We start from the raw sequence: 13071 nt of genomic DNA on the forward strand, positions 1-13071 counted from the left end.
TACTTGAAGAGTTACTCAACTACCTGAAAGTAATACAAGCAACCAGTCATAGAATTTGATTCAAACCCATCAGCTGGCAGTCTGACCCTATTCTTTTTAAACCAAGTAATTTTGTATTTATGAACCTGTCTTAAGGAAATGATAGTGACTAAAATATAAGCTACTTACATATGTTTACTACAATTTCTTTCTTGTTAAAAAAACCGTGAAAAAAAAAAACACAAAAAATTTAAAAACAGTGCAATAGTCAAGTAAACTGTGGTAGATATTTGCAGTGAAATATTATGTACCTATTGTAAACAATGTTTACAATTAAAAATATAGACAAATATTTATTAGGTCACCTCTAGTTTTGAATAGTACCTAGAAAACTATTAAAATAGTGTCTTCTTCATTTGCAACAAGAAAAATCCAAATAATCAGCGGAATCAGACCGTTTTTGAGCCCATCAGAGAGCTGAGTCTAGTAAGCCTGAATCATGTTTAAAGATTCCAAAGATGGACAAGCCCCTCTAAAAACAGACACGGCATGCAATATGTCTGACTTTTGACAAAGCATGGGAGAAAGCCCTGGCTGCCCTACTAGCCTCTAAAAAGATACTAACATTTTAATGGATTTTAAAAGGCCAGATAGGTGCCAATTTATCAGTTCTGGAGCCCCAAAAGAAGAATGCTTTCAAACTCACTGGAAAGCATTTCTTTATGTGTATCTACCACATACTCACTTAGTGCAATGCATGACACTGATAAATGCTTACTAATTTGGGTTTTGCTGTTACTGGATTGATGGGGGACAAGACAAGGGAATCTATTTAAATGAATTAGGCACACATTTTACCTATTAAAATTATTGTTTATTATAATGTGAATTATGTTTTTGATTTTGGCATTTGCTGTTAATATATATTATACCAACTTGAGGTAGCAGAATTGGTGTACCTGCCTTATCAAAGAAAGAATATTGACTTTTTAAACTATTTTTATTCAAATAAATCTTGAATAGAATTTAAAAAGCCACATAGTAAGTGAAATGATTATTTACTATTTTAATTGCAACATGTAAGTTGTGATTTGGCTCCATAACCAGCTAATTATCCATTGAATTAATTCTGGTACTCCTTATTGAAATTGAAAGAACTGCTGTATCATTTTTCAAATATGTCACTTCTCTAGTGGTGAATAAAATCGTTTTACATAGTGTTTAACACTAAGGCCTTTCTTTCAGGAAGGCTAAAATAAGTCCCTCTCCCGTTCCCCAATTTTATTACATTTATATGATACAAAGGAGAGGTGTACATACGGAAAGAGATCCCCTAAAAAGAAAATCTCTTGTGCTCTCTTTCTCTGGTTCTCTCTCTCCCTCCCTGTCTCTGATTCTCTCTCTTACAAAACACAAACAGAAGCACACACACATGCTCACACACTGTTGTACCAACATGTATTTTTTTGAGCTAAAGTTTCCTTAACACAGATTTCAAATAATAGTCTATTTCTGTCATTCATATTCAATACGTAAAGATGGTGAGATGTAGCAAAATCCGATGACAGTAAGTTTAGTTCTTCACACTCATTGCATCTGGGAGACAGGTTTGAATTAATTTTGACTGGTATGAAATAAATCTTCAGAATAAAATGGAATGATTGTGCCTGTGTTTTCACAAGAGCCTTTTTAGAATGAAATTTGACATTTTTCCCTCTCCTGGGGGTGGTAGTTTACTTACTGCTGGTTATTATTGCTGTTTAATGAAACTTAGAGTTTTCAAATAGAGAAACTAATTATGATATTATTTCAAGAGATTTTCATTTTCCCCTCCATTTCCCTTCCCCTCTCCACCCGCCATCCCTTGTATTGCAGTGTGGAAGAATAGAATTCCATTCATTTGTATTGAATAGAAGGCTCTGGCCATAAGGTATTTCATAAAGTACAAAGTAATTGAAAAGAGTGTTAAGTTTTCAGTTTCTCAGGAACCTACAGCCCCCTTCTAACCTAAAACACTAGGATCAAGCTCAGAGAAATACATGAATGACATAGGAGTCTTCCCTTCTGGGTTCTCATATGTCTCTTTAACTAGCAGAAACTAAATACACCCTGTGTTTCTTTGAGCTGACAATTTAAAGTCTAGTTCTGGCTACTCATCTTTGAAGAAACAGGAGGTGCCCAGCTAGAGCCCTGCATGTAATTGGACCTAGGTCAGTTTCTGCCTGTAATTAAGTCCCTGAAGTCAGATGATTTAAACCAGGAGCAGGGCCATGTTTCGGGCTTCTTTGCTGCATGCTTTTATTTTTGGAATAAAAAATGTTGTCAACTTAATGGGAGCTATCTATCTATCTAATGTTATATATAGAGAGAGTACATATATATAACAGATATTACAAGCAAATCTTGTAATTTCTTGTATATATAAATATATGTATATTTACTTGTAATTAGATGTTATACGTAAATATATCTGTATATTTATATAATATATATCTGTATATTTACTTGTAATATCTAATTACAAGTAAATATAAATATATTTACAATTTCCTTGGCTGTTAAACTGTAATAATTGGTAAACTGGAATCAGAGGTAAGGGATGTGATGAAAAAACATAGAAATATATAAATTAAAGCAATAAAACAATACCTAGTATTAGAAATAAGCTATTATTGGAGAAAAATGATCACAGGACTTAATTAGTACTATGTAACATAGACTAGAAAACCATGCTGAAAATATATACTTGGAGCTGTAGCCTGAAGATTTTTGATATGAGCTGGCACAATAAGCCTAAGCAATTAATTTTATTAATATTAGATTACACTGTTAAACATGGATAGCCAATCCCCACCAGCAGGGATGCCACACTCCTGTTTTAACTTATTCTTATAGTTTTAGGGAAGGACGTCAGTGAAGGCCTAGAAAAAGCTTTTCTCCATATCACTTGGAAAATTCCACAAATGGGAATAAATCACATAATAAAATAAGGAAAATTGTGTCAAGCTAGGGAGACGAAAGGAGGGAGGCAAGACAGGTAATAAGCGGCATAGAGTTTAGGGGAGAGAGGAAGACAGATTGAGAATGAGAGAATGAAGGTGACATATTGTCTTAAAATTCTAGCAAGTTGGATGGGCATGTTTTCCTCTTAGTTTTTATTATAGTCATTGCCCTTACTTTAAGACCCACTGAGTACTCATTAAGACATGTTTTCCATTCTGTGGAGTTCAGATATGGTTCTTTAATTTTAGTTAAAGAGAATCTAAGAATCTAATCTCTTCCAAATAATGGGGACTGAGAGTATTTTAATTCCAATCCACATTGTGTCACAGCCTATCTCAATATACAGTGTATCAGTGCACTAACCTAAAGGGAAATATCATGACTTAATTCCTGCTTATTCTGAGAGTTTTCCAGATCAGTGCTCTTACAGTCCTATTTTATTTACATTACAGATACACACATACACGTGTGTTTCCTTTAAAATCTACTTCTAAGTTCCAGGGTAGATGTGCAGGTTGCACATATTTATTACATAGGTCAACATGTGCCATGGTGGTTTACTGCAAAGATCAACCTATCACCCAGGTATTAAACCCCGCACCCATTAAATGTTCTTTCTGATATTCTCCCTCTCCCTGCTCCCCTGACAGGCCCCAGCGTGTATTGTCTGCCCATGTGTCTATGTGTTTTCATCAATCACCTCCCACTACAATCTTATTTTTATCTTTTTATGAAATGGAGTCTCCATCCATCTCCAGGCTGGAGTGCAGTGGTGCGATCTTGGCTCACTGCAACTTTTGCCTCCTGGGTCCAGCTATTTTCCTGCCTCAGCCTCCCAAGTAGCTGTGACTACAGGTGCTCACCACTATGCCCAGCTAATTTTTGCATTTTTAGTGGAGAAAGGGTTTCGTCATGTTGGCCAGGATGGTCTCTATCTCTTGACTTCATGATCCCTACACCTCAGCCTCCCAAAGTGCTGGGATTACAGGAGTGAGCCACTCTGCCTGTCCTATTTTTATCTTTTAAAAAACATTATCAAAGGGGCCGGGTGCAGTGGGTCATGCCTGTAATCCCACCATTTTGGGAGGCAGGAGGCAGGCAGATCACTTGAGCTCAGGAGTTCGAGATCAGCCTGGACATTATGTCAAAACCCCATCTCTACAACTCCCCCGCCAGTAAACAACAACAACAACAACAACAACAACAAAAAACCCGTTTCCAAGGGCATTCTGATTACCTCTAAAAATACTGAATCTCTTCTATATCCTCTTTCTCCTCAAAAAAAAAATATATATATATATATATATATAAGTGAAATTAGTATTGTCATATTCTAAATTAAGCAATGATATCAATAACCAGTTTGTTTGTTTTGACTTACTGCCTATTTGTTTCTACTCATGCAATCTAAGCCATGTAAACTCTAAGCAACATAAAGTCTTTCCATTTCAAACATAAAATTTATAAGACACTACTCTTGATGTTTCATATTTTTACATGAGTAACTTTACATGAATATGGAACATGTCTTGTTCAACAACTTGAATTTTAAATAAGACTTTGCACTCAGTGTGGTTATATTGAACTCTGAGGTAAACAAGAAGGATTAAAGTGTTCTGGAAGAGTTTATCAGACACTGAATCATAAACATTTTGTACTGATAACTATAAAGTTCCAATGTAAGAAATAAGGCTTGTGAGCCAAAATTGTTCTGGAATTTAACCATTTATTAAGAATATAATCATTTGCCAAAGGATACATAAATGTTAGTGTGGCACATGTGTTTGGGTTTTCAAACTACACTATATTATCCATGAGACCCAAGGTAATTCTTGAAGTTCCTTATTTTCCAGATTTAGTCATTAAAAAATGGTTCCAATAAAAATTTTGTCACTGGTATAGAGGTACAAGTTGGTGAAACAGTATTTGGAAAGCTTTTTTATTTTAATAAATGGAAGAAAGAGAGGCAAGTTGTAATATAAATCTAAACAAAATGGTTTTGAAGAGGCTGGAAAAATAAATACAATACAGGGGAAATTAGTTGTTCTGAAATCTGCTAACAAATAAACAATACTTGAGGCTTTGACTTTTGGACTGATGACCCTGTGGCCAAACCATAAGCCATTTTTATATTGTGCCCCACTTAGATCAGTACTATCTTATAAAAACAAGCATATTATTCTTCTGTTGGCACCTTGGATGTAGGGCTGGTATAAATCAAATTTCCTCTTGAAATACGCCTGATCCTCTTTGCAAATCAAATTCTTAGGTGGTAAAATATAAAAGGACCTCTTTGTCCATTTCAGCTGGGCCGGAGAGAAGTGAGGAGCTAAACCTGACATTCTCTTGTCTGCACAGATCCTAAGCTATACCATCCAGGTGGCATGGCACTGGAGGAGAGCAGGGTTGCAGCTAAAACCTCACATACCAGAATATATTTACTTTTCCTTTATAAAATTTATAGTTGGAAAAAATATGGCTAACGATATGTGATAATTTCCTACCTCTCATTGACTGGAAGGGTACTTAGACCATGATAAGCCCTCTACATTTCAGAGAAGGACGAAACTCTAAACACTGAAAACATCTGATAGTCATTCTGGAGGAGGGGTATTATACAAAGCAATGCATACTATTTTTACATCTGTGGTAATACACAAGGTTACCTTTAATGTATTTGAGATTTTTCAGCGTTACCTGGCCATTCCATTTAGGTCAGCCAACCCTTGCCTGAACAAATCATTCAAGTCTGGAGAAGGATTTTTTTTTTTTTAATTGTCTCTTCATATGTAGCTGTAGGAGATACTATGGGTTTAAACCAACTCTCCTTCAAGAAAAGACTTGGTGTCCCAGCTGCTGGAAGTGCTGACAGTAGACAGTTTTCAGGTGTCAGCCCCTCAGGGATTATCTCAGCTTCAGAAAGTCAGTTTCTGCAAGGTTATGTCCTTCCTGGGATGGCTCACATGCAATCAGGGCCACTCTGGATGGCCATTCTAACTCCAGAACTGCCCAGGCTGACACTGATACTGGGACTGCTGGTAGCTTCACTTCTTACTCTGCCCAATTCTGCTTTCTTCCCTTCCCCAGTGTTAGTGAATGCTCCAATGTCTTCAAATCTGCTTGCTCAAAAAACTCAATCTATGGCACTACCTTGCCACAGTTTATATTTACTTCAAGGCCCTTGGGCAAGTACGAACTTTGACAAGAAAATAGTTACAGCTTCTGGACAGGATATTAACCTGAGCATAGATGTCTAAGTACCTCTATGTTATTGATATCATTGCTTAATTTAGTGCCTTAAGATGATTCAAATAATGTCCAGTAAGATATAAAACGAAGAGAAAATATGCATCATAGGTAGATTCTAGAGATAAGTGACAAGTACATATTATTAGCTCAATGTAGAATAGAAATGTAATTATGATCCAGAAATGCAGGGCAGATTCAGTATTATAAAATGAAATACTACTAATATCCAGAGTTACATATTAAAAGAGAAATATGATTATACTACAGATGCAGAAGATCATTAAACATAATTCTACCTTGATTTTTAATTTAAACAATCATAAATGAGAAACAGAAATAATTAATTTGCTAAAATATATTTACTAGAATCCTAAAGAAAACATCTGACATAATTGTAGAGCTTTTATCTTATTCTCATTAAAGTTAGAAGCAAGTCAATTATATTAGCTTTCTATTGCTGTATAACAAATTATCACAAACTTAATAGCTTAAAACAGTATCTGTTTCCTCACAATTCTATGGCTAAATATATTGGATTGAAGATTTACATCTAAAAAAAACCCCATTCTTCTTATTCATCAGCAAAAACAAAATTATACTATAGTAGATGGAAAATATACAACAATCAAAAAATATTAATTAGGAAATAATAGAACAAGGGAAAATGTTCAAAATCTAATTTATGAACATGAAAATCTGTATGATTTTGGACATGTTTTTGGACATGTTTTTAATGAAGAGCACATTCAATAGTGAAAAGCTAATTAGCTACAAAGTACATATTTATAAAAGGATAATTAAATCTTCAGTTATTCATGGAACATGAATCAATAATTTTAAAATTGATATAGTAAATTTAAGTTCAAACATGTGAAAGAATGGACCTAAAGCAACAGACTTCTGTTCTGGGAAAAACATAGTATAAACCAAATCTTTAAAAAATTAAATGCATTGCTAAGCTAGAAAGAAAAAAGAAAAATGTTCAGGTGCCATTAATAAAGCTTAAGTACAACCAGATGCTGCTGCAACCCAGTGGAATGTTCATCCTGGCTGTAACCCTTAATGCCTGTAGAAAAGGTCAACATACAACTATAAGTAATAATTTTCTACATGCATTACAGACAATTAAAATTATAATTTCATATACCTACTTTAAATAGCAAGAAAACACCTAAGAGAGTATTTTTCACAATGTACATACAAAGTTTTATGGGAAAAATTAAAGAACTTTGTGAAAGTCATAAAAATGAACTAGAGATGAATAAATATACCATGGTGAGGAATATTGATCTCATAAATATCTTTTTACAAACTAATGTCATTACAAAACTCAAACTGATGCAATAATATGCAGCCAAAACAATTTTTAAGACAAAAAAAAAAAAAACAACCTAAGAGTACAGAAAAAAATTGCTGAACAGAACTTCAGGGCTTGCTATAAGTTTATGTTAAATAAAATAACTTTGGTATTGGCATAAAAACAGAGAAAGCAATGGAACAGAAACTAATATCTAGAATCATATAGACAAACTTCAAGATGAAAAAATATATACATTATTAAATGAAGAATGTTTGGTTATTTGGATATGCATGTGAAAGATGACAGAACAGAGTCATCATCATATAATATATGTACAGTAACCAACCAAAACAAGACGTGGCTAAACATTTAGAATGAGAATAGCTAACATATCATGCTGAAGGCTGTACTAACTCTTTCATTTTGTTAACAGGTGTAACCCTCAGAATAATTCTGTGAGGTAAGTATTAATACTGTCATTTCTATCTTTTGTCATTATAGACAAAGGCACAGAGACACTGAATTGACTAACCTGATTCTTCAAAAGCAATGAGGTGATTTTGAAAGAAGCAGACTGGCTCCAGAATCTGTGCGCTTAATCACTGTGTACACAGAACTATCCCCATTAGTGTTTCTTCCAGTAAACATAGCAGAATACATTTGTGACATAATAAGAAGATACGGTTCCTTAGGAAAGACACTAATACTTGAAACAGTGAGGGAAAACCTAGATATGTTTCAAAAATTTAAACAACTATGTAATAAAAGACTACAGACTTCAAGCAAATGAAAAGCCACAGACCTTTACATATGACCTTTTTATCAAGTAAAATGGCAAGTTTGTGAAGAATTCTGACAATGAATAAATGGTAAATATTCCAAAGGAAAAATAAGTAGATAATTTTAAAAGGAGGAAATAAGAGTCCATAATAGATGTATGAGTATTACAGCACCACACAGGGAATTACAAATCAACTGTTCATGAGATACTCTTTTATACTCATCAAATTATCTAAAACATGTATAAACTAATAAAACTAAGTATATAGCCAAGAAGATGGGCAAATAGATCATTGCATATATATGGCCAGTTGAAAGCAAACATTGGAGTCTCTTCTAGACAACAATTCTACATTAACTAGTAATGCTTAAATGTGCATACATGATTATCTAGCAATTCTGTCCCTTGGAATAGACCTGTACTCTCTAAATATGGTAGCCACTACTCACAGGTAGCTATTTAAATTATGTTTATTTAAAATTAATAAAATTGAAAATGTGTTCTTCAGTCTCACTAGCCATATTTCAATTGCTCAGAAGCCACCTGTGCCTAATGAAGACCTTATTGAATAGCACAGATCATAGAACAATTTGATTATCACAGAAAATTCCTAACTGATTGGTATGGATCCTAAAGAAACTCTAATACGTACATTTCAGAGAATTAATAAAAGATTGTATATTGTGACTCTGGTCACCAAAACCAACAAATAACACAAAACAAAAAAAAGCAAGAAAGGACAGAAAGGAAATTATTTAAATATTTATCAATACTATAGATAAATTAAGATGTATTTATAATAGAGTGTAATATATGTTAAAATGAATTAATTCGATCTATATATGAACATAAATCTTGAAGAGTATCATTTTTGAAAACAGAGTGATTTGCACACTATGATATTATTTAGTAGAATTTTAGAAGTAATATTAGTTTTTATTGTTTTATGCCTGTGGTTAAAGCATGAGATCAAAACATAGTAAATTTATGGCAATGAAATCTCTGGTAATAAGAGGACAAGGGGACAATGGAGTGAGGACAGATTTGTGATTCTTTCATTTTTTAAAATGCTTTCATCTAATGCAAATTAACTAATGGCATTATGAGGATTTTTGGTGGTGGAACCATGCATATAAAATTAAGTATTCTTTGCATTTGTACAAACTATTTTATTACAATAAACATAAAATTGATTTTAGGATTTTTGCTGCTTCTTAGGCTGGAGAAATTTTCAAGTGAGAATTTCTCCGACTCTAATAATGAGAATAATCCAACTAAAGAAAACTTGTTTTTTTCTTCTCAGGTCATCAGAGATCAGAGTTTACAAAGAAAACTAATGAGCTAAATACCAAGATGACTATCTCTACTCTATAAAAGAATGGACACAGGATGGCTTTCATGCTTGGCTGGTTAGTTGAAAGAGAAGTTGCAACAGATAACAAGAAAATGGATTAAAACAATTTATTAAGTATTTAAATTTCAAAAATAAAAGGTGTAGAATGTGGAAAGAAAGAATTGAGGTAGTATTTATTTATAGATGATAAAATTGTCTATATAGAATATCCTAAATAATTTACCAAAAAATAATTATATAATTACGAGATGAATTTAGCAGTTTTAATATACCAAATATAAAAATCCATTGTTTTTCTATATCATAGTGAATAATTTGAAAATATAATTAAACTACAATATTTAAAATAGTTTCTAAAACCGTAATAATAATTAGACATTTACCAAATGTGTACTTGTTTATCAAATGTCTACTTTTATACTGAAAAGTGGGAAACATTGCTAAGAGAAATTATAGAAGACCTAAATAAATACAAATATATACTACCCTCATGTATTGGAAGACACCATAATATTAAATTTAACTCTCCTCAAATTGGGGTATAGATTCAGTACAATACATATCAAAATCCCAGCTTGCTTGTTTTTTGCAAAAATGGACAAGATGGTTTATAAAACATAGAAATGTAAAAAGACTATAACAGCCAAAACAATCTTGAAATGGAGGAACTGAGTTCTAGTACTTAACTTCATCTGAATTTTATTATTACAGTAAAGCCATAGGAATGAACACAGGATTTAGGCTTATAATTGTTAGGATGAAGAAAAGAGACAGAGGCAAGGAGTAGGGGATTCGGCTCCACAGCAACACAGGTTTATCAGAAGAAGAAACTTGCAGAGGGAGACATCAGCGAGTGCCAGAGCCCAAGTCCTACTTACAGATTAGGGCAGTTATAGGCCGGGAAAGGAGTAGCGGAGTGTTGTAAAATGGGATGGGGCAGCATGCGTAGCTGCTGCTAAGGGAAAAATTTCCTGTGGTCAGGCAGTGAGGCCTGGGACCTGCCCAACAGGATGTTTCTCTGGCCCAGGCCCCAGTGGAATTTTCCACTCTGGCCAAGGTTTGCAAAATGGTGGAGATCTACAAGATGGTGAAGCTTGGGCCAACAAGCTTTACTTTAGTATAAAAGGAAGGGGATGTGGCTGTTTCCTGCTGAATTGGGGCATTGTAATCAGGGTTTGGGTTTTGAAGTGGTAGGTGTCCGACTTCAGAGTCACTTTTCCTGGAGGTGCTGATACATTTGGTGGAGGAGGAGGACAGTATCAATATGTGTCTGGGTGGTTGCCTGGATAAGGGAGTTCAGCCTTTGGGAGTTGAAGTGAGATATAAAGTTAAGTATGCACTGGCCAGTTGTGAGCTGTGAGTGATGTGTGGGTGGAAATGGGACTTCTAATGAGTGGTCTGGGGAAATCTGCCTGTATTAGGGATAGACCAGGAATAAGTAGTCATGAGAGGTTAACAACCCTGCCTTCAGGGTTTGGGAAATAACAAAATATTTGTGGTGGGAAGGTGTTTATATGGCTGAGGGTATAACAAGTTTCCGAAAATGGGACAGCCTTATATGTGAGGTATATGGTCACGTTACAGTGGGTCCAGGTGCCTAAGTCTGTGGGGATGGCAGCAAAATGTTGGGTTTGTGTGGACAAGCATATCCAGCAGCTAGAGGACGGGGGAGACTGAGGTTGACTAAGAAGTTAGTGCATTAGGTTGTCAATGGCTGGAGTGGGGACTTAAAGCATCTCACAAACAACAAAGACAGAAGGAGAAAAGAGATTTGAGTTGGAGTAAAATTTTGGAAGGTGTACTGCAGCCATAGCTCCTGGATTCATGTAAAAAATGGAATTGGACTCTTTAGGAACATGGGAAAGTGGTACTAGGAAAGATCTGAAACAAAATACGAAATGGAAGATTTAAAACTGGAGATGGAAGGTGTTCTGGGCCAAGGTCTTCAGGGCTGGCAACTTCTGGAATTCTCATTAAGTGCAGTGAGGGAGGAAGAATATCTTGGGGGTAAGGAAATTTCTGGATGTGGGTCGGCTGCTCTTTTTAGTTTGGAATGGTTTAGCCATTGTGGAATAGATGCTAGCTTTGCCACAATGGGAGTAGCTAGGATAACTTAGTCAGGACCCATTTACTTAGGTTGGAGAAGGGAGGAGGAGTCTGCAATCCAGACCCAGCCCCTGGTTGCAGGAATGGGGAGGAGTATTCAGAGGGTGGGCCTTCAGGCTTGGACAAGTAAGCGTTAGCGTACTGTTTTATTAGATGTGTAATGAAGTGTAATGCAGGTCAAGTATTCCATATAGACAGGAGGGGAATATAGAGAGATTCTGAAGGATGAAGGGGTATCTGTACATGAGTTCAAATGGGCTTAGGCTGAGGGGCTTGCAGGGAATGGTTTGTAAATGCATGAAGACCAACGGAAGAAGTGAAGTCCAGGCCATCTTAACCTCTAGGGAGAGTTTGGTCAGCTGTTATTTTAAAAGGGTATTGGTCCATTCAACTTTACCTGAAGATTTGAGGTGGTAAGGGATATGGAAAGCCCATTTGGTGCTTAGAGCCTCTGCCAGTTGTTAGTTAACTTATGAAATAAATACTGGCCCATCATCTGGCTGAATGGAAGAGGGGAGTTCAAACCGGGACATAATATAAATAGTATGAGTGAAGAGAAGAGAAGTGACAGCGTGTGCCTTTTCGGTGGTGGTAGGAAAAACTTTTGTTCATCCAGAGAATGTATCTGCTATTGTCAGAAGATACTGAACCGGTTTTACAGGGGGCATATGGGTGAACCTGCTCTGGCAGGTGTCCTTGGGCCTAGTGCGTGGGGAAAGGAAGTAGCCTAATGGTTCCCTGAGGGGAAGTCTGAGTGCAAATGGAAGAGGCCTTGGTAATACCTTTGAGATTGGCAGCCGTGGTGGGAAAATGAATATCAGTTTTTAAGAGCTGATGCAGGGGGCAGCAGGTGGCATGGAAATGGCTGTGTACATATGAAAGTACAGAGGTTCCTGGGACTTGGGCAGGAAAGTTTTGTTATTGAGATATAACCATTCTCCATTCTGCCTGGCACCAGCCTGGGTGAATGAGGTTTGTTCCTCCTGGGTACATACAGGGTATATGCTGGGGAAAAAATGGGTAGTAGTCAGGGGATTTTAAGAGCTGCCTACTAGGCTACAGAATTCACCAAGGTATTCCTCGTGGCAATGGTGTTTGTAGACTTTTGATGTTCTTTGCAATGGATAATGGCAATCTCAAGTGGTAGTTTAGCTGCCTCCAGCAACTTATGTACTGTCTACCATTTACTGTGGAGCTTCCTTTTGTGGTCAGAAAACCTCTTTCCTGCCAGATAAGGACATGGGAGTGTAAGCTGTGGTATGCATACTTAGAGTCAGTGTAAATATTAACTCTCTTTCC

General features: G+C 35.6%; 1 long non-coding RNA gene across 1 annotated transcript in view; it reads left to right on the forward strand.

Moving 5' to 3' along the window:
- LOC108593017 (uncharacterized) overlaps positions 1-9826 on the forward strand; it is a 131360-nt gene extending 121534 nt beyond the window's left edge. Inside the window, exons 4-5 of the long non-coding RNA XR_004728357.3 lie at positions 7965-7991; positions 9616-9826. This is a non-coding gene — a long non-coding RNA (uncharacterized LOC108593017). The remainder of the gene's footprint in view (positions 1-7964; positions 7992-9615) is intronic.
- Positions 9827-13071: the final 3245 nt, after the last annotated feature.

This window comes from Callithrix jacchus, chromosome 11, assembly GCF_049354715.1.
Source record: "Callithrix jacchus isolate 240 chromosome 11, calJac240_pri, whole genome shotgun sequence".
Lineage (NCBI taxonomy): Eukaryota > Metazoa > Chordata > Mammalia > Primates > Cebidae > Callithrix > Callithrix jacchus.